The sequence below is a fragment of the Dermacentor andersoni genome, chromosome 9, assembly GCF_023375885.2.
Source record: "Dermacentor andersoni chromosome 9, qqDerAnde1_hic_scaffold, whole genome shotgun sequence".
Classification (NCBI taxonomy): Eukaryota; Metazoa; Arthropoda; class Arachnida; order Ixodida; family Ixodidae; genus Dermacentor; species Dermacentor andersoni.
In genome coordinates this window covers 118,924,547-118,949,211 of record NC_092822.1, presented here as the reverse complement: position 1 = coordinate 118,949,211, position 24,665 = coordinate 118,924,547, and the positions used below count along the sequence as shown (strand labels likewise).

Genomic DNA, 24,665 nt, shown 5'->3' with positions numbered 1-24,665 from the left:
TTCGGTATCGGCCGACGATCGGGGAGTGCTTAACACCTGCTTCACCTCTGCCGCGTGTCGGCCGGCATTGCACTATCTTCGGGATCAGCCCACTATCGGAGAGTGCTTACCACCTGCTTCACCTCTGCCGCGGTTCCACCGTCATTGCACCATCTTCGGGATCGGCCCATAATCGGGGAGTGTTTAACCCCTGCTTCACCTCCGCCGCGGGTTGCCGGCATTGCACTATCTTCGGGATCGGCCCACGATCGGGGAGTGCTTAACACCTGCTTCACCTCTGCCCCGGGTCGGCCGGCATTGCACTATCTTCGGGATCGGCCCACGATCGGGGAGTGCTTAACACCTGCTTTACCTCCACCGCGGGTCGGCAGGCATTGCACAACCTTCGGGATCAGCCCACTGTCGGGGAGTGCTTAACACCTGCTTCACCTCCGCCGCGGGTCCACCGCCATTGCACTATCTTCGGTTTTGGCCCATGGTCGGGGAGTGCTTAACACTTGCTTCACCTCGGCCGCGGGTCGGCCGGCATTGCACTATCTTCGGCATCAGCCCACTGACGGGGAGTGCTTAACACCTACTTCACCTCTGCCGCGGGTCCACCGCCACTGCACCATCTTCGGGATCGGCCCATAATGGGGGGTGTTTAACCCCTGCTTCACCTCCGCCGCGGGTTGCCGGCATTGCACTATCTTCGGGATCGGCCCACGATCGGAGAGTGTTTAACCCCTGCTTCACCTCCGCCGCGGGTTGCCGGCATTGCACCATCTTCGGGATCAGCACACCATCGGGGAGTGCTTAACACCTGTTTCACCTCGGCCGCGGGTGCGCCTGCATTGCACTATCTTCGCTTTTGGCCGATGATCGGGGAGTGCTTAACACTTGCTTCACCTCCGCCGCGGGTCCACCGCCACTGAACCATCTTCAGGATCAGCCCATGATGGGGGGTGCTTAACACTTGCTTCACCTCCGCCGCGGGCCGGCCGGCATTGCACTAACTTCGGTATAGGCCCACGATCTGGGAGTGCTTAACACCTGCTTCACCTCCGCCACGGGTCCCCCGCCATTGCACTATCTTCAGGTTCGGCCCATGATCGGGGAGTGCTTAACACTTGCTTCACCTCCGCCGCGGGTCGGCCGGCATTGCACTATCCTCGGGATCAGCCCACTATCGGGGACTGCTTAATACCTGCTTCACCTCCACCGCAAATCCACCTGCATTGCACTAACTTCGGTATCGGCCCACGGTCGGGGAGTGCTTAACACCTGCTTCACCTCCGCCGCGGGTCGGCCGGCATTGCACTAACTTCGGGATAAGCCCACTATCGGGGAGTGCTTAACACCTGCTTCACCTCTGCCGCGGGTCGGCCGCCATTGCACTAACTCTTTGATCGGCCCATGATCGGGAAGTGCTTAACACCTGCTTCACCTCGGCCGCGGGTCGGTCGCCATTGCACGAACATCGGCATCGGCCCATGATCGGGGAGTGCTTAACACCTGCTTCACCTCGGCCGCGGGTGCGCCTGCATTGCACTATCTTCGGTTTCGGCCCATGATCGGGGAGTGCTTAACACTTGCTTCACCTCCGCCGCGGGTCGGCCGGCATTGCACTATCTTCGGCATCAGCCCACTATCGGGGACTGCTTAATACCTGCTTCACCTCCGCCACAAGTCCGCCTGCATTGCACTAACTTCGGGATCGGCCCACGGTCGGGGAGTGCTTAATACCTGCTTCACCTCTGCCGCGGGTCGGCCGGCATTGCACTATCTTCGGGATAAGCACACGATCGGGGAGTGCTTAACACCTGCTTCACCTCGGCCGCGGGTCGGCCGCCATTGCACTAACTTCGGTATCGGCCCATGATCAAGGAGTCCTTAACACCTGCTTCACCTTTGCCGCGGGTCGGCCGGCATTGCACTAACTTCGGAATAAGCCCACTATCGGGGAGTGCTTAACACCTGCTTCACCTCTGCCGCGGGTCGGCCGCCATTGCACTAACTCTGAGATCGGCCCATGATCGGGAAGTGCTTAACACCTGCTTCACCTCGGCCGCGGGTTGGCCGCCATTGCACTAACTTCGGGATCGGCCCATGATCGGGGAGTGCTTAACACCTGCTTCACCTCTGCCGCGCGTCGGCCGGCATTGCACCAACTTCGGGATCGGCCCATGATCGGGAAGTGCTTAACACCTGCTTCACCTCGGCCGCGGGTCGGCCGCCATTGCACGAACTTCGGCATCGGCCCATGATCGGGGAGTGCTTAACACCTGCTTCACCTCGGCCGCGGGTGCGCCTGCATTGCACTAGCTTCGGGATCGGTCCACGATCGGAGAGTGCTTAACACCTGCTTTACCTCCGTAGCGGGTCGGCAGGCATTGCTCTACCTTCGGGATCAGCCCATGATCGGGGAGTGCTTAACACTTGCTTCACCTCGGCCGCGGGTCGGCCGGCATTGCACTAACTTCGTGATCGGCCCACGGTCGGGGAGTGCTTTACACCTGCTTCACCTCTGCCGCGGGTCCACCGCCATTGTACTAGCTTCGGGATCGGCCCATGATCGGGGAGTGCTTAATACCTGCTTCACCTCTGCCGCGGCTCGGCCGGCATTGCACTATCTTCGGGATAAGCACACGATCGGGGAGTGCTTAACACCTGCTTCACCTCGGCCGCGGGTCGGCCGCCATTGCACTAACTTCGGGATCGGCCCATGATCGGGGAGTGCTTAACACCTGCTTCACCTCTGCCGCGTGTCGGCCGGCATTGCACCAACTTCGGCATCAGCCCACTATCGGGGAATGCTTAACACCTGCTTCACCTCTGCCGCGGGTCCACCGCCACTGAACCATCTTCTGGATCGGCCCATAATGGGGGAGTGTTTAACCCCTGCGTCACCTCCGCCGCGGGTTGCCGGCATTGCACTAGCTTCGGGATCGGCCCACGATCGGGGAGTGTTTAACACCTGCTTCACCTCGGCCGCGGGTGCGCCTGCATTGCACTAGCTTCGGGATCGGTCCACGATCGGAGAGTGCTTTACACCTGCTTTAGCTCCGTAGCGGGTCGGGAGGCATTGCTCTACCTTCGGGATCAGCCCATGATCGGGGAGTGCTTAACACTTGCTTCACCTCGGCCGCGGGTCGGCCGGCATTGCACTAACTTCGTGATCGGCCCACGGTCGGGGAGTGCTTAACACGTGCTTCACCTCTGCCACGGGTCCACCGCCATTGTACTAGCTTCGGGATCGGCCCATGATCGGGGAGTGCTTAACACCTGCTTCACCTCTGCCGCGGGTCGGCCGGCATTGCACTATCTTCGGGATAAGCACACGATCGGGGAGTGCTTAACACCTGCTTCACCTCGGCCGCGGATCGGCCGCCATTGCACTAACTTCGGGATCGGCCCATGATCGGGGAGTGCTTAACACCTGCTTCACCTCTGCCGCGTGTCGGCCGGCATTGCACCAACTTCGGGATCAGCCCACTATCGGGGAATGCTTAACACCTGCTTCAACTCTGCCGCGGGTCCACCGCCACTGAACCATCTTCAGGATCAGCCCATGATGGGGGGTGCTTAACACTTGCTTCACCTCCGCCGCGGGCCGGCCGCCATTGCACTAACTTCGGTATAGGCCCACGATCTGGGAGTGCTTAACACCTGCTTCACCTCCGCCACGGGTCCCCCGCCATTGCACTATCTTCGGGATCGGCCCATGATCGGGGAGTGCTTAACACCTGCTTCACCTCCGCCGCGGGTCCACCTGCATTGCACTATCTTCGGTTTCGGCCCATGATCGGGGAGTGCTTAACACTTGCTTCACCTCCGCCGCGGGTCGGCCGGCATTGCACTATCTTCGGGATCAGCCCACAATCGGGGACTGCTTACCTCCGCCGCAAGTCCGCCTGCATTGCACTAACTTCGGGATCGGCCCACGGTCGGGGAGTGCTTAACACCTGCTTCACCTCTGCCGCGGGTCCACCGCCATTGTACTAGCTTCGGGATCGGCCCATGATCGGGGAGTGCTTAACACCTGCTTCACCTCTGCCGCGGGTCCACCGCCACTGCACCATCTTCGGGATCGGCCCATAATGGGGGGTGTTTGACCCCTGCTTCACCTCCGCCGCGGGTTGCCGGCATTGCACTAACTTCGGGATCGGCCCACGATCGGGGACTGCTTAATACCTGCTTCACGTTTGCCGCGGGTCGGCCGGCATTGCACTATCTTCCGGATCGGCCCATGATCGGGGAGTGCTTAACACCTGCTTCACCTTTGCCGCGGGTCGGCCGGCATTGCACTCTCTTCGGCATCAGCCCACTATCGGGGAGTGCTTAACACCTGCTTCACCTCTGCCGCGGGTCCACCGCCACTGCACCATCTTCGGGATCGGCCCATAATGGGGGGTGTTTGACCCCTGCTTCACCTCCGCCGCGGGTTGCCGGCATTGCACTAACTTCGGGATCGGCCCACGATCGGGGAGTGCTTAACACCTGCTTCACCTCTGCCGCGTGTCGGCCGGCATTGCACTAACTTCGGGATCGGCCCACGGTCGGGGAGCGCTTAACACCTGTTTCACCTCTGCCGCGGGTCCACCGCCATTGCACTAGCTTCGGGATCGGCCCATGATCGGGGAGTGCTTAACACCTGCTTCACCTCTGCCGCGTGTCGGCCGGCATTGCACCAACTTCGGGATCAGCCCACTATCGGGGAATGCTTAACACCTGCTTCAACTCTGCCGCGGGTCCACCGCCACTGAACCATCTTCAGGATCAGCCCATGATGGGGGGTGCTTAACACTTGCTTCACCTCCGCCGCGGGCCGGCCGCCATTGCACTAACTTCGGTATAGGCCCACGATCTGGGAGTGCTTAACACCTGCTTCACCTCCGCCACGGGTCCCCCGCCATTGCACTATCTTCGGGATCGGCCCATGATCGGGGAGTGCTTAACACCTGCTTCACCTCCGCCGCGGGTCCACCTGCATTGCACTATCTTCGGTTTCGGCCCATGATCGGGGAGTGCTTAACACTTGCTTCACCTCCGCCGCGGGTCGGCCGGCATTGCACTATCTTCGGGATCAGCCCACAATCGGGGACTGCTTAATACCTGCTTCACCTCCGCCGCAAGTCCGCCTGCATTGCACTAACTTCGGGATCGGCCCACGGTCGGGGAGTGCTTAACACCTGCTTCACCTCTGCCGCGGGTCCACCGCCATTGTACTAGCTTCGGGATCGGCCCATGATCGGGGAGTGCTTAACACCTGCTTCACCTCTGCCGCGGGTCCACCGCCACTGCACCATCTTCGGGATCGGCCCATAATGGGGGGTGTTTGACCCCTGCTTCACCTCCGCCGCGGGTTGCCGGCATTGCACTAACTTCGGGATCGGCCCACGATCGGGGACTGCTTAATACCTGCTTCACGTTTGCCGCGGGTCGGCCGGCATTGCACTATCTTCCGGATCGGCCCATGATCGGGGAGTGCTTAACACCTGCTTCACCTTTGCCGCGGGTCGGCCGGCATTGCACTCTCTTCGGCATCAGCCCACTATCGGGGAGTGCTTAACACCTGCTTCACCTCTGCCGCGGGTCCACCGCCACTGCACCATCTTCGGGATCGGCCCATAATGGGGGGTGTTTGACCCCTGCTTCACCTCCGCCGCGGGTTGCCGGCATTGCACTAACTTCGGGATCGGCCCACGATCGGGGAGTGCTTAACACCTGCTTCACCTCTGCCGCGTGTCGGCCGGCATTGCACTAACTTCGGGATCGGCCCACGGTCGGGGAGCGCTTAACACCTGTTTCACCTCTGCCGCGGGTCCACCGCCATTGCACTAGCTTCGGGATCGGCCCATGATCGGGGAGTGCTTAATACCTGCTTCACCTCTGCCGCGTGTCGGCCGGCATTGCACCAACTTCGGGATCAGCCCACTATCGGGGAATGCTTAACACCTGCTTCACCTCTTCCGCGGGTCCACCGCCACTGAGCCATCTTCTGGATCGGCCCATAATCGGGGAGTGTTTAACCCCTGCTTCACCTCCGCCGCGGGTTGCCGGCATTGCACTAGTTTCGGGATCGGCCCACGATCGGGGAGTGTTTAACACCAGCTTCACCTCCGCCGCGGGTCGGCCGGCACTGCACTATCTTCGGGATCGGTCCACGATCGGAGAGTGCTTAACACCTGCTTTAGCTCCGTAGCGAGTCGGCAGGCATTGCTCTACCTTCGGGATCAGCCCATGATCGGGGAGTGCTTAACACTTGCTTCACCTCGGCCGCGGGTCAGCCGGCATTGCACTAACTTCGTGATCGGCCCACGGTCGGGGAGTGCTTTACACCTGCTTCACCTCTGCCGCGGGTCCACCGCCATTGTACTAGCTTCGGGATCGGCCCATGATCGGGGAGTGCTTAATACCTGCTTCACCTCTGCCGCGGCTCGGCCGGCATTCCACTATCTTCGGGATAAGCACACGATCGGGGAGTGCTTAACACCTGCTTCACCTCGGCCGCGGGTCGGCCGCCATTGCACTAACTTCGGGATCGGCCCATGATCGGGGAGTGCTTAACACCTGCTTCACCTCTGCCGCGTGTCGGCCGGCATTGCACCAACTTCGGTATCAGCCCACAATCGGGGAATGCTTAACACCTGCTTCACCTCTGCCGTGGGTCCACCGCCACTGAACCTTCTGGATCGGCCCATAATCGGGGAGTGTTTAACCCCTGCTTCACCTCCGCCGCGGGTTGCCGGCATTGCACTAGTTTCGGGATCGGCCCACGATCGGGGAGTGTTTAACACCAGCTTCACCTCCGCCGCGGGTCGGCCGGCACTGCACTATCTTCGGGATCGGTCCACGATCGGAGAGTGCTTAACACCTGCTTTAGCTCCGTAGCGAGTCGGCAGGCATTGCTCTACCTTCGGGATCAGCCCATGATCGGGGAGTGCTTAACACTTGCTTCACCTCGGCCGCGGGTCGGCCGGCATTGCACTAACTTCGTGATCGGCCCACGGTCGGGGAGTGCTTAACACCTGCTTCACCTCTGCCACGGGTCCACCGCCATTGTACTAGCTTCGGGATCGGCCCATGATCGGGGAGTGCTTAATACCTGCTTCACCTCTGCCGCGGGTCGGCCGGCATTGCACTATCTTCGGGATAAGCACACGATCGGGGAGTGCTTAACACCTGCTTCACCTCGGCCGCGGATCGCCCGCCATTGCACTAACTTCGGGATCGGCCCATGATCCGGGAGTGCTTAACACCTGCTTCACCTCTGCCGCGTGTCGGCCGGCATTGCACCAACTTCGGGATCAGCCCACTATCGGGGAATGCTTAACACCTGCTTCACCTCTGCCGCGGGTCCACCGCCACTGAACCATCTTCAGGATCAGCCCATGATGGGGGGTGCTTAACACTTGCTTCACCTCCGCCGCGGGCCGGCCGGCATTGCACTAACTTCGGTATAGGCCCACGATCTGGGAGTGCTTAACACCTGCTTCACCTCCGCCACGGGTCCCCCGCCATTGCACTATCTTCGGGATCGGCCCATGATCGGCGAGGGCTTAACACCTGCTTCACCTCCGCCGCGGGTCCGCCTGCATTGCACTATCTTCGGGATCGGCCCATGATCGGGGAGTGCTTAACACCTGCTTCACCTTTGCCGCAGGTCGGCCGGCATTGCACTATCTTCGGCATCAGCCCACTATCGGGGAGTGCTTAACACCTGCTTCACCTCTGCCACGGGTCCACCGCCACTGCACCATCTTCGGGATCGGCCCATAATATGGGGTGTTTAACCCCTGCTTCACCTCCGCCGCGGGTTGCCGGCATTGCACTAACTTCGGGATCGGCCCACGATCGGGGAGTGCTTAACACCTGCTTCACCTCTGCCGCGTGTCGGCCGGCATTGCACTATCTTCGGGATCAGCACACCATCGGGGAGTGCTTAACACCTGCTTCACCTCGGCCGCGGGTGCGCCTTCATTGCACTATCTTCGGTTTCGGCCCATGATCGGGGAGTGCTTAACACTTGCTTCACCTCCGCCGCGGGTCGGCCGGCATTGCACTATCTTCGGCATCAGCCCACTATCGGGGACTGCTTAGTACCTGCTTCACCTCCGCCGCAAGTCCGCCTGCATTGCACTAACTTCGGGATCGGCCCACGGTCGGGGAGCGCTTAACACCTGTTTCACCTCTGCCGCGGGTCCACCGCCATTGCACAAGCTTCGGGATCGGCCCACGATCGGGGAGTGCTTAACACCTGCTTCACCTCTGCCGCGTGTCGGCCGGCATTGCACTAACTTCGGGATCGGCCCACGGTCGGGGAGCGCTTAACACCTGTTTCACCTCTGCCGCGGGTCCACCGCCATTGCACTAGCTTCGGGATCGGCCCATGATCGGGGAGTGCTTAATACCTGCTTCACCTCTGCCGCGTGTCGGCCGGCATTGCACCAACTTCGGGATCAGCCCACTATCGGGGAATGCTTAACACCTGCTTCACCTCTTCCGCGGGTCCACCGCCACTGAGCCATCTTCTGGATCGGCCCATAATCGGGGAGTGTTTAACCCCTGCTTCACCTCCGCCGCGGGTTGCCGGCATTGCACTAGTTTCGGGATCGGCCCACGATCGGGGAGTGTTTAACACCAGCTTCACCTCCGCCGCGGGTCGGCCGGCACTGCACTATCTTCGGGATCGGTCCACGATCGGAGAGTGCTTAACACCTGCTTTAGCTCCGTAGCGAGTCGGCAGGCATTGCTCTACCTTCGGGATCAGCCCATGATCGGGGAGTGCTTAACACTTGCTTCACCTCGGCCGCGGGTCAGCCGGCATTGCACTAACTTCGTGATCGGCCCACGGTCGGGGAGTGCTTTACACCTGCTTCACCTCTGCCGCGGGTCCACCGCCATTGTACTAGCTTCGGGATCGGCCCATGATCGGGGAGTGCTTAATACCTGCTTCACCTCTGCCGCGGCTCGGCCGGCATTCCACTATCTTCGGGATAAGCACACGATCGGGGAGTGCTTAACACCTGCTTCACCTCGGCCGCGGGTCGGCCGCCATTGCACTAACTTCGGGATCGGCCCATGATCGGGGAGTGCTTAACACCTGCTTCACCTCTGCCGCGTGTCGGCCGGCATTGCACCAACTTCGGGATCAGCCCACTATCGGGGAATGCTTAACACCTGCTTCACCTCTGCCGCGGGTCCACCGCCACTGAACCATCTTCAGGATCAGCCCATGATGGGGGGTGCTTAACACTTGCTTCACCTCCGCCGCGGGCCGGCCGGCATTGCACTAACTTCGGTATAGGCCCACGATCTGGGAGTGCTTAACACCTGCTTCACCTCCGCCACGGGTCCCCCGCCATTGCACTATCTTCGGGATCGGCCCATGATCGGCGAGGGCTTAACACCTGCTTCACCTCCGCCGCGGGTCCGCCTGCATTGCACTATCTTCGGGATCGGCCCATGATCGGGGAGTGCTTAACACCTGCTTCACCTTTGCCGCAGGTCGGCCGGCATTGCACTATCTTCGGCATCAGCCCACTATCGTGGAGTGCTTAACACCTGCTTCACCTCTGCCACGGGTCCACCGCCACTGCACCATCTTCGGGATCGGCCCATAATATGGGGTGTTTAACCCCTGCTTCACCTCCGCCGCGGGTTGCCGGCATTGCACTAACTTCGGGATCAGCACACCATCGGGGAGTGCTTAACACCTGCTTCACCTCGGCCGCGGGTGCGCCTTCATTGCACTATCTTCGGTTTCGGCCCATGATCGGGGAGTGCTTAACACTTGCTTCACCTCCGCCGCGGGTCGGCCGGCATTGCACTATCTTCGGCATCAGCCCACTATCGGGGACTGCTTAGTACCTGCTTCACCTCCGCCGCAAGTCCGCCTGCATTGCACTAACTTCGGGATCGGCCCACGGTCGGGGAGCGCTTAACACCTGTTTCACCTCTGCCGCGGGTCCACCGCCATTGCACAAGCTTCGGGATCGGCCCACGATCGGGGAGTGCTTAACACCTGCTTCACCTCTGCCGCGTGTCGGCCGGCATTGCACTAACTTCGGGATCGGCCCACGGTCGGGGAGCGCTTAACACCTGTTTCACCTCTGCCGCGGGTCCACCGCCATTGCACTAGCTTCGGGATCGGCCCATGATCGGGGAGTGCTTAATACCTGCTTCACCTCTGCCGCGTGTCGGCCGGCATTGCACCAACTTCGGGATCAGCCCACTATCGGGGAATGCTTAACACCTGCTTCACCTCTTCCGCGGGTCCACCGCCACTGAGCCATCTTCTGGATCGGCCCATAATCGGGGAGTGTTTAACCCCTGCTTCACCTCCGCCGCGGGTTGCCGGCATTGCACTAGTTTCGGGATCGGCCCACGATCGGGGAGTGTTTAACACCAGCTTCACCTCCGCCGCGGGTCGGCCGGCACTGCACTATCTTCGGGATCGGTCCACGATCGGAGAGTGCTTAACACCTGCTTTAGCTCCGTAGCGAGTCGGCAGGCATTGCTCTACCTTCGGGATCAGCCCATGATCGGGGAGTGCTTAACACTTGCTTCACCTCGGCCGCGGGTCAGCCGGCATTGCACTAACTTCGTGATCGGCCCACGGTCGGGGAGTGCTTTACACCTGCTTCACCTCTGCCGCGGGTCCACCGCCATTGTACTAGCTTCGGGATCGGCCCATGATCGGGGAGTGCTAAATACCTGCTTCACCTCTGCCGCGGCTCGGCCGGCATTCCACTATCTTCGGGATAAGCACACGATCGGGGAGTGCTTAACACCTGCTTCACCTCGGCCGCGGATCGCCCGCCATTGCACTAACTTCGGGATCGGCCCATGATCCGGGAGTGCTTAACACCTGCTTCACCTCTGCCGCGTGTCGGCCGGCATTGCACCAACTTCGGGATCAGCCCACTATCGGGGAATGCTTAACACCTGCTTCACCTCTGCCGCGGGTCCACCGCCACTGAACCATCTTCAGGATCAGCCCATGATGGGGGGTGCTTAACACTTGCTTCACCTCCGCCGCGGGCCGGCCGGCATTGCACTAACTTCGGTATAGGCCCACGATCTGGGAGTGCTTAACACCTGCTTCACCTCCGCCACGGGTCCCCCGCCATTGCACTATCTTCGGGATCGGCCCATGATCGGCGAGGGCTTAACACCTGCTTCACCTCCGCCGCGGGTCCGCCTGCATTGCACTATCTTCGGGATCGGCCCATGATCGGGGAGTGCTTAACACCTGCTTCACCTTTGCCGCAGGTCGGCCGGCATTGCACTATCTTCGGCATCAGCCCACTATCGGGGAGTGCTTAACACCTGCTTCACCTCTGCCACGGGTCCACCGCCACTGCACCATCTTCGGGATCGGCCCATAATATGGGGTGTTTAACCCCTGCTTCACCTCCGCCGCGGGTTGCCGGCATTGCACTAACTTCGGGATCGGCCCACGATCGGGGAGTGCTTAACACCTGCTTCACCTCTGCCGCGTGTCGGCCGGCATTGCACTATCTTCGGGATCAGCACACCATCGGGGAGTGCTTAACACCTGCTTCACCTCGGCCGCGGGTGCGCCTTCATTGCACTATCTTCGGTTTCGGCCCATGATCGGGGAGTGCTTAACACTTGCTTCACCTCCGCCGCGGGTCGGCCGGCATTGCACTATCTTCGGCATCAGCCCACTATCGGGGACTGCTTAGTACCTGCTTCACCTCCGCCGCAAGTCCGCCTGCATTGCACTAACTTCGGGATCGGCCCACGGTCGGGGAGCGCTTAACACCTGTTTCACCTCTGCCGCGGGTCCACCGCCATTGCACAAGCTTCGGGATCGGCCCACGATCGGGGAGTGCTTAACACCTGCTTCACCTCTGCCGCGTGTCGGCCGGCATTGCACTAACTTCGGGATCGGCCCACGGTCGGGGAGCGCTTAACACCTGTTTCACCTCTGCCGCGGGTCCACCGCCATTGCACTAGCTTCGGGATCGGCCCATGATCGGGGAGTGCTTAATACCTGCTTCACCTCTGCCGCGTGTCGGCCGGCATTGCACCAACTTCGGGATCAGCCCACTATCGGGGAATGCTTAACACCTGCTTCACCTCTTCCGCGGGTCCACCGCCACTGAGCCATCTTCTGGATCGGCCCATAATCGGGGAGTGTTTAACCCCTGCTTCACCTCCGCCGCGGGTTGCCGGCATTGCACTAGTTTCGGGATCGGCCCACGATCGGGGAGTGTTTAACACCAGCTTCACCTCCGCCGCGGGTCGGCCGGCACTGCACTATCTTCGGGATCGGTCCACGATCGGAGAGTGCTTAACACCTGCTTTAGCTCCGTAGCGAGTCGGCAGGCATTGCTCTACCTTCGGGATCAGCCCATGATCGGGGAGTGCTTAACACTTGCTTCACCTCGGCCGCGGGTCAGCCGGCATTGCACTAACTTCGTGATCGGCCCACGGTCGGGGAGTGCTTTACACCTGCTTCACCTCTGCCGCGGGTCCACCGCCATTGTACTAGCTTCGGGATCGGCCCATGATCGGGGAGTGCTTAATACCTGCTTCACCTCTGCCGCGGCTCGGCCGGCATTCCACTATCTTCGGGATAAGCACACGATCGGGGAGTGCTTAACACCTGCTTCACCTCGGCCGCGGGTCGGCCGCCATTGCACTAACTTCGGGATCGGCCCATGATCGGGGAGTGCTTAACACCTGCTTCACCTCTGCCGCGTGTCGGCCGGCATTGCACCAACTTCGGTATCAGCCCACAATCGGGGAATGCTTAACACCTGCTTCACCTCTGCCGTGGGTCCACCGCCACTGAACCTTCTGGATCGGCCCATAATCGGGGAGTGTTTAACCCCTGCTTCACCTCCGCCGCGGGTTGCCGGCATTGCACTAGTTTCGGGATCGGCCCACGATCGGGGAGTGTTTAACACCAGCTTCACCTCCGCCGCGGGTCGGCCGGCACTGCACTATCTTCGGGATCGGTCCACGATCGGAGAGTGCTTAACACCTGCTTTAGCTCCGTAGCGAGTCGGCAGGCATTGCTCTACCTTCGGGATCAGCCCATGATCGGGGAGTGCTTAACACTTGCTTCACCTCGGCCGCGGGTCGGCCGGCATTGCACTAACTTCGTGATCGGCCCACGGTCGGGGAGTGCTTAACACCTGCTTCACCTCTGCCACGGGTCCACCGCCATTGTACTAGCTTCGGGATCGGCCCATGATCGGGGAGTGCTTAATACCTGCTTCACCTCTGCCGCGGGTCGGCCGGCATTGCACTATCTTCGGGATAAGCACACGATCGGGGAGTGCTTAACACCTGCTTCACCTCGGCCGCGGATCGCCCGCCATTGCACTAACTTCGGGATCGGCCCATGATCCGGGAGTGCTTAACACCTGCTTCACCTCTGCCGCGTGTCGGCCGGCATTGCACCAACTTCGGGATCAGCCCACTATCGGGGAATGCTTAACACCTGCTTCACCTCTGCCGCGGGTCCACCGCCACTGAACCATCTTCAGGATCAGCCCATGATGGGGGGTGCTTAACACTTGCTTCACCTCCGCCGCGGGCCGGCCGGCATTGCACTAACTTCGGTATAGGCCCACGATCTGGGAGTGCTTAACACCTGCTTCACCTCCGCCACGGGTCCCCCGCCATTGCACTATCTTCGGGATCGGCCCATGATCGGCGAGGGCTTAACACCTGCTTCACCTCCGCCGCGGGTCCGCCTGCATTGCACTATCTTCGGGATCGGCCCATGATCGGGGAGTGCTTAACACCTGCTTCACCTTTGCCGCGGGTCGGCCGGCATTGCACTATCTTCGGCATCAGCCCACTATCGGGGAGTGCTTAACACCTGCTTCACCTCTGCCACGGGTCCACCGCCACTGCACCATCTTCGGGATCGGCCCATAATATGGGGTGTTTAACCCCTGCTTCACCTCCGCCGCGGGTTGCCGGCATTGCACTAACTTCGGGATCGGCCCACGATCGGGGAGTGCTTAACACCTGCTTCACCTCTGCCGCGTGTCGGCCGGCATTGCACTATCTTCGGGATCAGCACACCATCGGGGAGTGCTTAACACCTGCTTCACCTCGGCCGCGGGTGCGCCTTCATTGCACTATCTTCGGTTTCGGCCCATGATCGGGGAGTGCTTAACACTTGCTTCACCTCCGCCGCGGGTCGGCCGGCATTGCACTATCTTCGGCATCAGCCCACTATCGGGGACTGCTTAGTACCTGCTTCACCTCCGCCGCAAGTCCGCCTGCATTGCACTAACTTCGGGATCGGCCCACGGTCGGGGAGCGCTTAACACCTGTTTCACCTCTGCCGCGGGTCCACCGCCATTGCACAAGCTTCGGGATCGGCCCATGATCGGGGAGTGCTTAATACCTGCTTCACCTCTGCCGCGGGTCGGCCGGCATTGCACTATCTTCGGGATAAGCACACGATCGGGGATTGCTTAACACCTGCTTCACTTCGGCCGCGGGTCGGCCGCCATTGCACTAACTTCGGTATCGGCCCATGATCGGGGAGTGCTTAACACCTGCTTCACCTTTGCCGCGGGTCGGCCGGCATTGCACTAACTTCGGGATCAGCCCACTATCGGGGAGTGCTTAACACCTGCTTCACCTTTGCCGCGGGGCGGCCGGCATTGCACTAACTTCGGGATCAGCCCACTATCGGGGAGTGCTTAACACCTGCTTCACCTCTGCCGCGGGTCGGCCGCCATTGCACTAACTCTGAGATCGGCCCATGATCGGGAAGTGCTTAACACCTGCTTCACCTCGGCCGCGGGTTGGCCGCCATTGCACTAACTTCGGGATCGGCCCATGATCGGGGAGTGCTTAACACCTGCTTCACCTCTGCCGCGTGTCGGCCGGCATTGCACCAACTTCGGGATCAGCCCGCTATCGGGGAATGCTTAACACCTGCTTCACCTCTGCCGCGGGTCCACCGCCACTGAACAATCTTCTGGATCGGCCCATAATCGGGGAATGTTTAACCCCTGCTTCATGTCCGCCGCGGGTTGCCGGCATTGCACTAGCTTCGGGATCGGTCCACGATCGGAGAGTGCTTAACACCTGCTTTAGCTCCGTAGCGGGTCGGCAGGCATTGCTCTACCTTCGGGATCAGCCCATGATCGGGGAGTGCTTAACACTTGCTTCACCTCGGCCGCGGGTCGGCCGGCATTGCACTAACTTCGTGATCGGCCCACGGTCGGGGAGTGCTTAACACCTGCTTCACCTCTGCCGCAGGTCCACCGCCATTGTACTAGCTTCGGGATCGGCCCATGATCGGGGAGTGCTTAATACCTGCTTCACCTCTGCCGCGGCTCGGCCGGCATTGCACTATCTTCGGGATAAGCACACGATCGGGGAGTGCTTAACACCTGCTTCACCTCGGCCGCGGGTCGGCCGCCATTGCACTAACTTCGGGATCGGCCCATGATCGGGGAGTGCTTAACACCTGCTTCACCTCGGCCGCGGGTTGGCCGCCATTGCACTAACTTCGGTATCGGCCCATGATCGGGGAGTGCTTAACACCTGCTTCACCTCTGCCGCGTGTCGGCCGGCATTGCACCAACTTCGGGATCAGCCCACTATCGGGGAATGCTTAACACCTGCTTCACCTCTGCCGCCGGTGCACCGCCACTGAACCATCTTCAGGATCAGCCCATGATGGGGGGTGCTTAACACTTGCTTCACCTCCGCCGCGGGCCGGCCGGCATTGCACTAACTTCGGTATAGGCCCACGATCTGGGAGTGCTTAACACCTGCTTCACCTCCGCCACGGGTCCCCCGCCATTGCACTATCTTCGGGATCGGCCCATGATCGGGGAGTGCTTAACACCTGCTTCACCTCCGCCGCGGGTCCGCCTGCATTGCACTATCTTCGGTTTCGGTCCATGATCGGGGAGTGCTTAACACTTGCTTCACCTCCGCCGCGGGTCGGCCGGCATTGCACTATCTTTGGGATCAGCCCACAATCGGGGACTGCTTAATACCTGCTTCACCTCCGCTGCAAGTCCGCCTGCATTGCACTAACTTCGGGATCGGCCCACGGTCGGGGAGTGCTTAACACCTGCTTCACCTCTGCCGCGGGTCCACCGCCATTGTACTCGCTTCGGGATAACCACACGATCGGGGAGTGCTTAACACCTGCTTCACCTCGGCCGCGGCTCGGCCGCCATTGCACTAACTTCGGGATCGGCCCATGATCGGGGAGTGCTTAACACCTGCTTCACCTTTGCCGCGGGTCGGCCGGCATTGCACTAACTTCGGGATCAGCCCACTATCGCGGAGTGCTTTACACCTGCTTCACCTCTGCCGCGGGTCCACCGCCATTGCACCATCTTCGGGATCGGCCCATAATCGGGGAGTGTTTAACCCCTGCTTCACCTCCGCCGCGGGTTGCCGGCATTGCACTAGCTTCGGGATCGGCCCACGATCGGGGAGTGCTTAACACCTGCTTCACCTCTGCCGCGTGTCGGCCGGCATTGCACTGTCTTCGGGATCAGCCCACTATCGGAGAGTGCTTAACACCTGTTTCACCTCTACCGCGGTTTCACCGCCATTGCACCATCTTCGGGATCGGCCCATAATCGGGGAGCTTTTAACCCCTGCTTCACCTCTGCCGCGGGTCGGCCGCCATTGCACTAACTCTGGGATCGGCCCATGATCGGGGAGTGCTTAACACCTGCTTCACCTCCGCCGCGGGTTGCCGGCATTGCACTAGCTTCGGTATCGGCGCACGATCGGGGAGCTTTTTGCTTACGACACGAAACTTTCCTTTCAAGGTAGACGTATACAACTTCGCTGTAAAATAAATTATGGAGTTTCACGCGCAAAACCACTATCCGAATCTGAGGCACACCGTAGTGGGGGGTCCGGAAATTTAGACCAGCTGGGGTTCTTTAACGTGCACCTAAATCTAAGTACACGGGCGTTTTCGATATTTCGTCCCCATCGAAATCCGGCCACCGTGGCCCGAATTCGATCGCGCGACCTCATGCTTAACAGCCCAGCAGCATAGCCACTAAGCTACCAAGGCGGGTTTTCTGTAAAATAGCAGCTTGGGCTTGTTGGTTTGCCATCCTGGTGTTAACAGCGCAAAACGTATACTGGACACGAGACAAGAAGACTACACCACAAGTGCTGCTAAACAGTTCTGCAACGCTCGTGGTGTCGTCTTCTCGTCTCGTGTCCTGTCTACGTTTTGCGCTGTTACCACCAGGGTTTTCTGTGAAATGCACGTGGCAGCATATTTTGTTACTGGTTAGCTGCAAAACTGTTTAGCTCCAGGAGGCTTTACAGATCTACTCCGCGCATCTAGTTCAATTGCCCTGTTTCAGTATTTGAGAAAAGAGAATCCTGGCAATTGCTCGGCCTTTAGAATGGATACTCTCTTTGCGACATGACGGGTTGTTGAAGTCTGTATAAAAGTTATATTAATAAACAAAATCAGGAATCAATCTTCCTGACAAATGCGATGGGTCTACGATGGCTCTCCTGGAAATATCGTCCATGTGTTTTAATGTCGACGCTAGCCGGATGAGAGGAGGGGGTGCTGCACAAGTCTGGGATCTGCATTGATTGAAAGGTTGACTCTTTCTACCACGGTATATATTTGGGCAAACGTTGACAGTGAGTTAAACAGGTCCTTCGGTGACCGTGTCCTCACAGTGTTTCGTTACGCGCCCCGCTGCACTCAGCCATCGAACGGAGCGCGCAGCCGCGGCGAGCGAGGCGAACGAAAACAGGAAACGGCCGCCGCTATTGCCGAGGGTCGGCCGTGCCTTGTTACGAACGGCCTGCAAGTGTACCGACCTACAAAATTTTCCCAGCCAGCCGAAGCTGCAGGAATGGCGATATTCTGAGAACCAGACCTTGGAACGCGCCCGGCCCGCTGCGATGACTCGCTCTGGGAAAACAATACGCCGCGTTCCCAAGCAAGCGCCGCCGGGATGGCTAGACGCAGCCGGCGGACCAAGTATTGTTAGTAGATTCACCGTCACCGTCACGGCTTGCTTGAAGCGTTGGCACTCCTGGGAGAACATGTCTTGCGGCCGTCTCACGGGGCTTAGAAGTCATCGACAGACGCAGCGGCTATTGTCTGCGGAATCAACACTGGGATGAAGAGGCGCCTGCTCGGGGCAAGACCCGTGTCTGCAAAAACCCTCTCACCTTGGTGTGGTCAGTGAAACCTGTGCGGAAGTGAGTGTGTCAACTCTCCCCCTCAAAGCCGGGTCGGCTACGATGACTTTGAGCGCTCCGAATTGGTAGCATGTTGAACGGCCGTTTTTCTATCACCTAGGAATCTAGGGAGGACAGAGTGTTTATAAGCAGCCGTGGCGCGGCTACTGAGTGTGCATTCCTCTTTCAGTCATGCTAGACTGATGAACTGTAACGTCCTCATGTACATACCGTAAATAAATCCCACATTCCTCATTCTCGACAAGAACAAGTCTCTCCCTTCAACAACGTCCTCAGCATGGATAAGTTGGACGACTGCATGGGCCAGCTATCATCTATTTCATGCCCGACCCCAACCGTTACAATCTGACGAAACGAGGGGAGGGTGAAAAAGCTCGGCGCCAGGTTATTGAATGCCACCATTTGTTGGCGAGTACGTAAGCGCCACGTCAGGCGCCTGTGACTGGGCGCAGCCTTGCAGCCTTCGTGTGACAATGCCCCCAGCCGTGTAAAAACAAAAGAACAAATACGTCATCAATCTAAAAAATTGCCGCTATAAAGAAATAGCCCTGCGAGGCACTGATCAACTTGAATATGCTATGTAATTTTTGCTGTTGTTTCATCTTCTCCCACCAGGTGGCACAGTAAGCGACTGCACGCCCGCCGAGAGCGTGAACGCTCATCCAGCTCAGCTAAAACATATTCTCTTTTTTTTTCGCTCAGCAGCTGGGGCGGAGTAAATGCGCGCGAGCGGAGTGGGGAGCAGAAAGCGTTCTGCTAAAACTGTCTAGCGTAATTTATTCTGCTACTGGTGAATTCAAAGTAAAAACTGGGAGGTGAGGCTTACTGATGGTTTGACTCTGGAAAGCAGCATCGAACTATTAGACATGACCTTGACTTTTCCCGACGATCGTTAATGTTGGCAATACCTTCCTAAATCATGAAAACATCTGCTGTACGTTTCCTTCACATCTTAAAGTTGCAAGAGAACGAAATGGCCACGTCGTGCCTTAAATCCGCCCTCGCTAAATCATGCGCGCGCAAGGTGCGCATGAGCTTCGTGTGAAGGACACGCGTTCATTAGGTGCAGGTTTTTCTCGTCTTTCTGATTGCTTAAGAAGGCTCCTAAAGGTACACTCCTAAAATAAATTCTTTTCCAGTTGGCACGTGGTAGAGAATCGTGGTCATTCCTTACATTGACTCTGCCACATAAGCCTAGGAAAGCCGGGAGTCGATACGGGGTCCTCGTTATGTTTACACCTGGTAAAACGTGTGGGAAAATATGCCGTCCTCGAGCAAAAAAAGAAATACCGGTTCAGAAATACATAAAAGAACTGATAAGGGTCCCGTAAGGGAAATGTGGTTCGCAGAATTTTGAATAGACGTAGTTTATACACTTCCTTTCCTTTCTTTTTTTTTTTTTGCTTGTTGCTTTTTTGCGATAGCTTCTATGTCGAAGGTTATTTCATTAATGAGAGACTACAGGAGCGTGAATGTTGGTTGACCGGTGGAACACAGGCTACCATTAGTTGCACTGTCGCGATAACCACTGTACTCAAAATTTTGCAGACAGTGCAGTTGTGTCGAAACATAATAGCGAAGAAATTCGCTTTGTGGACGAGGCCGAGGCCTGGCATATTATCGATAGGGGTAGTACGCACGTTAGTCAGCCTTCAGTTATCGGACACAAAGGAGCCGCGCCTGATCTTTCGCCAGTGCTCGCACACGTCCCCGATCGACACGTTGGCACTGTTTATCTTCAGCATGCGCAGATAAGCTTTTGTCTTATTTTCCGTCATTGTGCGACCTTTCCGTTTTTCTTTTTAATTTTCTTTATTCCGGACAGGCCGCCATTGGAATATGAACCTGGCAACGTTTAACGCAAGAACATTATCTAGTGAGGCGAGTCTAGCAGTGCTATTGGAAGAATTAGAGGGCAGTAAATGGGATATAATAGGGCTCAGCGAAGTTAGGAGGCCAAAAGAAGCATATACAGTGTTAAGGAGCGGGCACGTCCTGTGCTACCGGGGCTTAGCGGAGAGACGAGAACTAGGAGTCGGATTCCTGATTAATAAGAATATAGCTGGTAACATACAGGAATTCTATAGCATTAACGAGAGGGTGGCATGTCTTGTTGTGAAACTTAATAAGAGGTACAAAATGAAGGTTGTACAGGTCTACGCCCCTACATCCAGTCATGATGACCAGGAAGTCGAAAGCTTCTACGAAGACGTGGAATCGGCGATGGGTAGAGTGAAAACAAAATACACTATACTGATGGGCGATTTCAATGCCAAGGTAGGCAAGAAGCATGCTGGAGACAAGGCAGTGGGGGAATATGGCATAGGCACTAGGAATAGCAGGGGGGAGGTATTAGTAGAGTTTGCAGAACAGAATAATATGAGGATAATGAATACCTTCTTCCGCAAGCGGAATAACCGAAAGTGGACATGGAGGAGCCCGAACGGCGAGACTAGAAATGAAATAGATTTCATACTCTGCGCTAACCCTGGCATCATACAAGATGTGGACGTGCTCGGTAAGGTGCGCTGCAGTGACCACAGGATGGTAAGAACTCGAATTAGCCTAGACCTGAGGAGGGAACGGAGGAAACTGGTACATAAGAAGCCGATCAATGAGTTAGCGCTAAGAGGGAAAATAGAGGAATTCCAGATCAAGCTACAGAACAGGTATTCGGCTTTAAGCCACGAAGAGGATCTTAGTGTTGAAGCAATGAACGACAATCTTGTGGGCATCATTAAGGAGTGTGCAATAGAAGTCGGTGGTAACTCCGTTAGACAGGATACCAGTAAGCTATCGCAGGAGACGAAAGATCTGATCAAGAAACGCCAATGTATGAAAGCCTCTAACCCTACAGCTAGAATAGAACTGGCAGAACTTTCGAAGTTAATCAACAAGCGTAAGACAGCTGACATAAGGAAGCATAACATGGATAGAATTGAACAAGCTCTCAGGAACGGAGGAAGCCTAAAAGCAGTGAAGAAGAAACTAGGAATTGGCAAGAATCAGATGTATGCGCTAAGAGACAAAGCCGGCAATATCATTATTAATATGGATGAGATAGTTCAAGTGGCTGAGGAGTTCTATAGAGATTTATACAGTACGAGTGGCACCCACGATGATAATGGAAGAGAGAATAATCTAGAGGAATTCGATATCCCAGAAGTAACGCCGGAAGAAGTAAAGAAAGCCTTGGGAGCTATGCAAAGGGGGAAGGCAGCTGGGGAGGATCAGGTAACAGCAGATTTGCTGAAGGATGGTGGGCAGATTGTTCTAGAAAAACTGGCCAGCCTCTATACGCAATGCCTCAAGACCTCGAGCGTACCGGAATCTTGGAAGAACGCTAACATAATCCTAATCCATAAGAAAGGCGACGCCAAAGACTTGAAAAATTATAGACCGATCAGCTTACTGTCCGTTGCCTACAAAGTATTTACTAAGGTAATTGCAAATAGAATCCGGAACACCTTAGACTTCCGTCAACCAAAGGACCAGGCAGGATTCCGTAAAGGCTACTCAACAATAGATCATATTCACACTATCAATCAGGTGATAGAGAAATGTGCGGAATATAACCAACCATTATATATAGCTTTCATTGATTACGAGAAAGCGTTTGATTCAGTCGAAACCTCAGCAGTCATGGAGGCATTGCGGAATCAGGGTGTAGACGAGCCGTATGTAAAAATACTGAAAGATATCTATAGCGGCTCCACAGCCACTGTACTCCTCCATAAAGAAAGCAACAAAATCCCAATAAAGAAAGGCGTCAGGCAGGGAGATACGATCTCTCCAATGCTATTCACAGCGTGTTTACAGGAGGTATTCAGAGACCTGGATTGGGAAGAATTGGGGATAAGAGTAAATGGAGAATACCTTAGTAACTTGCGCTTCGCTGATGATATTGCCTTGCTTAGTAACTCAGGGGACCAACTGCAATGCATGCTCACTGATCTGGAGAGGCAGAGCAGAAGGGTGGGACTAAAAATGAATCTGCAGAAAACTAAAGTAATGTTTAACAGTCTCGGAAGGGAACAGCAGTTTACGATAGGTAGCGAGGCACTGGAAGTGGTAAGAGAATACATCTACTTAGGACAGGTAGTGACTGCTGATCCAGATCATGAGAGTGAAATAATCAGAAGAATAAGAATGGGCTGGGGTGCGTTTGGCAGGCATTCGCAGATCATGAACAGCAGGTTGCCATTATCCCTCAAGAGAAAAGTGTATAACAGCTGTGTCTTACCAGTACTCACGTACGGGGCAGAAACCTGGAGGCTTACGAAAAGGGTTCTACTTAAATTGAGGACGACGCAACGAGCTATGGAAAGAAAAATGATAGGTGTAACGTTAAGGGATAAGAAAAGAGCAGATTGGGTGAGGGAACAAACGCGCGTTAATGACATCTTAGTTGAAATCAAGAAAAAGAAATGGGCATGGGCAGGACATGTAATGAGGAGGGAAGATAACCGATGGTCATTAAGGGTTACGGACTGGATTCCGAGGGAAGGGAAGCGTAGCAGGGGGCGACAGAAAGTTAGGTGGGCAGATGAGATTAGGAAGTTTGGAGGGTCAACATGGCCACAATTAGTACATGACCGGGGTAGTTGGAGAAGTATGGGAGAGGCCTTTGCCCTGCAGTGGGCGTAATCAGGCTGATGATGATGATGATGATGATTTCTTCCATGCCACGGACTCAAGGTCCACGCAGGGTGGGCCCTACAAAGAAAAATAAAACAGGAATAAACAACAAAACGAACGTCCACAATGTAGGCACATTAACGTTACCTCGCAGGCTGACCATCTGATTTACTGAAGAAATTCCAGTCATATGTGTGATCCTTGGAAAAAAAAAACAGGTCAGTGCGTGAGAAATATGAAGAATGAAGAATGAATAAATATGAAGAAATTCCAGTCATATGTGTGATCCTTCGAAGAAAAAAAAAAGAAACAGGTCAGTGCGTGAGAAATATGGCGTGAGTGCGTTTCATTGGTGGTGTCGGGTGGCTGATAAAGGTTCTAAATACATTGAGGAATTCAAAGTTAGTTCTTTATTGTAAAGTTGGGAGAAAAATTTTTGCGTAAACGTTTGCCTTCGTACTTCTAATAGTTGCGTGTCATTAGGTTCCATTAATTTAGGGACATAGTCTAATGCTGCAAATCTGTTAAGTACATAACCTCACAACCTTCCTCTAAATACGCTCAAGGTAGCCCATTTAGTATAAGGGTTCTAAGGCTTCCCGCCAATGCATGGACATTCTAGTTTCCGTTTGTGTTCTGTCCTCATTTTTTTCTCGCGTCCGTGTTTGCGCTGGCTCCATTCCACTTCCACTACAGGCTGGCTCTGCTTTCTATTCTAGCTCTACTTTCTATTCTAAGAAGTACTCGGTTTCTTATGCGCAGTCACTGTGTAAATGTCCTTTTCAACCCCTGTTTGAGGGTGGCCGACTGGTCCGCTCCACGGCTCGCAAAACGTTTCCGACCCCTGCTTGGAGGCAGGAATGCTTCACGTACCTCCGTGCACCAGGAAGAGGCCGGCCACTACAAGCACTCCGAGGACCATGAGGGTCAGCGCGATTGCGAAGACCAGCTTGAACATCCGCGCTTCAGAGCTGTCGAAAGAAGCGATCGAGCAGGGACCATTGAAGGAAAGAGCGGACGAAATAATTAGTGAATTAATAGGGTCGAACTTATGGATCATGAAAACGTATACATTCAAGCGCGCAGAGAGGCATTTGGCTGAAGAGCCAAAATCAAAGAGGCTTAGCTCATAGTTCCTTTGGAAAAAAAAAAAAAAACATACGCTCATTTTGCATTATCATCATCAGCAGCAGCCTATTTATGTCCACTGCAGGACGAAGGCCTCTCCCTGCGATCCCCAATTACCCCTGTCCTGCGCCAACCGATTCCAACTAGCATCCGCAAATTTCCTAATTTCGTCGCACCATTTATTCTTCTGCCGTCCTCTACTGCACTTCCCTTCTCTTAGTACCCATTCTGTCACCCCAATGGTCCAGCGGTTATCTAATCTGCGCATTACACTACCTGCCCAGCGCCTTTTCTCTTAATGTCTATTAGAATATCGTCTATACCCGTTTGTTCTCTGATCCAAACCGCTCTCTTTCTGCCTCTTAAAGTTATGCCTAGCACTCTTCGTTCCATCGCTCTTTCCGCATTCCTTCCATACACCTGTGAAAATGGCGAAGCTGAAATTATGTCGTGAAACTTTTTTTAGCACTAAGCACAAGCTTCATCGCGACGCACGATTGATTGATTGATTGATTGATTGATTGATTGATTGATTGATTGATTGATTGATTGATTGATTGATTGATTGATTGATCTTATGTGCAAAACAACAACAAAATATGAGAGGCCCATCTTACCCCTCACTACGTCACCGTGTCGATCGGGCTCAATTTCAACAGCGTCGCGCGTCACCGCTGGGTCACTTGACGAGA

At 56.3% G+C, this 24,665-nt stretch overlaps 1 long non-coding RNA gene across 1 annotated transcript in view; it reads right to left on the bottom strand.

Annotated features, from left to right (window-relative positions):
- LOC140213258 (uncharacterized) overlaps positions 1-24,359 on the bottom strand; it is a 69,258-nt gene extending 44,899 nt beyond the window's left edge. The window contains exon 1 of the long non-coding RNA XR_011890213.1: positions 23,719-24,359. This is a non-coding gene — a long non-coding RNA (uncharacterized lncRNA). The remainder of the gene's footprint in view (positions 1-23,718) is intronic.
- Positions 24,360-24,665: the final 306 nt, after the last annotated feature.